This window comes from Charadrius vociferus, unplaced genomic scaffold (assembly GCF_000708025.1).
Source record: "Charadrius vociferus isolate BGI_N301 unplaced genomic scaffold, ASM70802v2 scaffold19, whole genome shotgun sequence".
NCBI lineage: Eukaryota > Metazoa > Chordata > Aves > Charadriiformes > Charadriidae > Charadrius > Charadrius vociferus.
This window is the reverse complement of record NW_009650173.1, coordinates 4079216-4083466: the sequence shown is the minus strand read 5'-3', so window position 1 is coordinate 4083466 and position 4251 is coordinate 4079216.

Below are 4251 nucleotides of genomic sequence, written 5' to 3'. Positions count from 1 at the left end.
CCTCCCCCCCCGCGGGGGTCAGGGGGGGAGGCCGGGGGGCTGCCACAGCCCCGGGGGGGCGGGGGGCAGTGCCGGGAGCCCGGCGGGACACACACACACACCCGGCGACCCCCGGGGCAGCCCCCGGCTCGCAGCCCGCACCCACGGCCGGCCCGGCACCGCGCATCGCCGCTCGGGCCCTTCCCCTGCCTACATAAATGAGAAAATATATAAATGACAACAACAATAGTGATAATAACGATAAAAAATAAATAATCCTCGAAACGGGTTTTCCCACCTCCCGCACCTTTCACCGTTCGGTATCGATGCAGTGCTCTGCTCCTTCTGTAGATAACATCGCCGCTCGGGCCCTTCCCCTGCCTACATAAATGAGAAAATATATAAATGACAACAACAATAGTGATAATAACGATAAAAAATAAATAATCCTCGAAACGGGTTTTCCCACCTCCCGCACCTTTCACCGTTCGGTATCGATGCAGTGCTCTGCTCCTTCTGTAGATAAACTACCCTCAGCAACCAGAAAAAAAAAAAAAAAAACATACAGAAACATTACTGTAAGGTTAGCCTGTGATGCTGAACATTTTCTTAGGGTAATTGGGGCTTTCCTATGGAGAGGTAGAATCAGGGAGGTTGCTGTTGTCTTTTTTTTTTTTTCTCCAAAATCCACAGCGATTGTGTCAACAGCCACAACAGTAACACAGTAAAGATGAGAGGTGTTTGTTCTTTTACTTTCCAGACAGCAAACGCAAGGGGGGACTTCCACAGTCATACACCTACAATGGGGAGGGGGGAAAAAAAAAAAGAAGAAAAGAAAAGGAAAGAATTCCAAATAATTTGGAACAATTGAGCTGACAGAAAATAAAAGCTCCTAGCAGGCCTCTAAGAATAAGTAGTGTCCTACATATTTTAAATAAGTAATTTTGACTCTGGCCAACCTTTGGATATGCACAGCAACTAGGCAGGTTTTTCTTTGTTGTTGAAAACAATGAGAAGGGTCTCCAGTATTGCCAGGCAGAAGCCCACTAGGATGGATTGTCCTGTTTAGAAGCATGGCATAATAAGAAAAATCAACCTGAGAAAAAAGACTAAATAGCATAAGTTTTTTCCAAATTTGATATTAGACCTTTCAGTCTGGTTTTTGGTTGGGTTTTTTTTTGTTTGTTTGGGGTTTTTTTTGTTTTGTTTTGTTTTTTACTATTGTCATTTCCCCTTTGTACGCACTGTGAACCACCAAAGGAAAATTCCTGTTTCAGACAAAATGACCCACTGGTGAGTTGTCCTCCTCACCAAATCAAAGCAACATTTCCAGGGAATGTTTGCCTGGAATGGAATCTGAGGCCATAGTTTCACAAAGATTTTTAACTGACTTACTCTCACACTGCTGTAAAATAAGCAATCCAGCATTCAGCCCACTTACCCCACTTCTGTCCCTGCACTAGCCCTCCTGAGAACGGGGAACCCCACTTGGGAAACCGATCCAGTTAGCACGAGGGAAAAGCTGTCTGTTTTGGTGTGGGTCAGTCTCCTCATCCGATCCACTTCCATAACTGCACAAATGTTTCTGCTGGAACAAGGCAGGGAGCGAGAAGAGCAACTGGGGACACGAAGAAGACAGGATAGCTTCACTGGTACCGCTGCCAGGTTAAATATAAAAACATGGAGGGCAGTGAGGAGGAGCAGGTTTGATCCGGAACCTGCCGCATCCCTTCTCTGCAGCTGAAGCAGAAGGACCTTTCCTGTATTTGTGTCCTCCTACCACATCTAGAGCCCCCAGCACAACAAAAATGAGCTTTTAGCATGGGGGAAAAACAGGGTAGAAGCCTGGGTAGGTGACTGGACTGGGAATTGAAAAGCTCAAAGACCTCCTCTCTGATACCTTGTATGGTGAGAGACAAATCAGGCATTACCTCAGCATCTCAGTGTCCTAGTCCTGAAATAAGCATTTACCTAATTCACTAGTCCTTACATAAAGTGAGGCACGTGGCCTGAAAGTTAGTGGTACTTGCATTTTGCTCATGTGAATCCAGAGTGGGACCTGATTCTAAGGTCACACCTTTTTCACAATACTAAATGTTCAGCAGCAATCAAGCTGTAATACAGCCATCAGGAGCACTGGTTTTAACATATGCCCTGACAAACTCTGAAACATTTTCTGTCAAGAGCACATAACAAAACTCTTCTGTTTTACAAACTACTTCTTTTCTGTTTCCGCGAGAACAGCATCCTTTCCAAAGATGTACCCACTTTCAGAAATCTGCTGGCCCTGGAGTTACTAAAAGAAGGAAAAAATACTTTTCTCAAATTGATTAAAGGGTTTTCTGAGGAAAAGAGTTGCATTTTGTTGTCTTTCTTCTGTAATTCACAAGAACAGCATCGAAATGCAAGTCGGTAAGTACAGAAAATGTCTTTATTTTGGCTGGAATGTGCATTTACTAATACACACTTGACAAGAGGATCTCAGAGATAAATTTGAAAACTTAAAAAGTAAACAAGCTGTTTATTGTGAGTGTCACAAGACTCATTTTTCTAGTTGGGTGAAATTCAAAACAGTGAACAAGCAGCTTTCGTTTACTTTAATACTTCCTATTTGTAATGTTAAAAATGTATGTTATACATGAAACCTTAGTCATGTTCAGAGTTTGCTCTGGATTTTGTTTTTTCACTTTTACAAAACCCAAGTGAGTATCATCAAATGTACAGATGCAGCAGATGCACGTTAAAAATTATAATACACTACAGTATCACAAAAAGCATACAGATTCTTCAAAATCTGTTATGTCATTTCTCGTACACTGCGTCCAGTTTCTGCCAAGCACAAGAAAGAGCTAACAACTTTTGAGACACACAGAGGGCAGTCCAGAGTGAACCACGGACACCCATCTTGCTTTGCTCTTTACTATGGGAAAAGCCTTCCCAAAGTATGTGTGAAGCAGTACAAGAAAGGTATCATGTAAAGTCTACCTCTGAGAACTAGTTCCTTAAATAATAAGATTTTTCCTAAAAAGTTAGGCCAGTGTTTCACACTACCTTTTGGTTTGGACACAGTATCAAAAGGCTTTTCTTTCTTTGTTTTAATGCACGTAGTTCCTAGATTTTTAGCCATTTTAAGACCAGAGCATCAAGGGTTCTCATTTGTCTTGCAGACAGAATTCACTTTCAGTCTGGAGCGACCGGGGCATGCTGGTACACTTCAGTTACCTACAGTACTAGACAATGCATATTTTGATTTGTTAACATTTCAAGAAAGTTGAGTTTGATCCAGTGGACAACCACTGGAGGCTGAAAGTCACTGGACTCACCATATTCCAATACAGACCACTGCAATTCTGCCAAAAACTATATCGTAACAGGCTTGTTCTCCTCATTAAAGTAGAAATTCTTCAGTAACTGTGGAACACAAGACAAATGGAGAAAACTGTGTTAGTTTAGGCTTTGTGCCCCACTGAGAAGACACTACATTCCAAACTTGCAGAATATAGTGGGATAGATACAAGGTTCTCCATTGCTCTCTTCCTCCATTTGTGGCCTGGAAGTCAGAGAGTATTTGGTGCGCGTGCCGGCCAACAATATGAAAACAACAGAAAAACATAGTAATAGATGTAAAAAACAACCAACCAAAAAAACCCCAGGATTCCAATTTTGAAGATACAAACTGGTGTTTCAGCTCTTAGAGTTTCTTTCCCTTAAGAAAATCACAAACTGGGACTAGTAGCTGATTAAAGCCTAAAAATTGAAGAATAATAATAAAAAAGCCTTGTGGCTTTTGATTTTTGTGATCTCTACTGTTACGAATTTTTATCTGGCTTTTTCTCTCACAAATATGGGCCCATACACTGACCTGTTCAACACTCCAGCAAACACTACATCTTCAGGAAGGATCCATGGCCTCTCCATAGAAACGCACCAGCTTTTTGAGAAAAAGGACAATTCTCAAAAGGAAGTGAAACTTGAGCCTCCTATCAAAATCCGCAGACAGAGAGGAGTACGTCATTCTCATGCTGACAGAGCATCAGGTAAGACTTCTGAAGGAAATATCACTAGTTGTCCTCTGGGCATTCTTTTTATATTTGATGGACCAGAACATTCTCACAAGATAATGGTTGTCTGCTGCCTTGCCCCTATTAAATTAAATTAAATATTTGATTGGAACTTTCCTACTTGCTCTCTGTAGAAATAAAAAGTGATGCAAAAAAGCTGTAGGTGAATCATTTGTCCTTCTAAAAACTCCCAGTGTAACTGCTTGCCAAG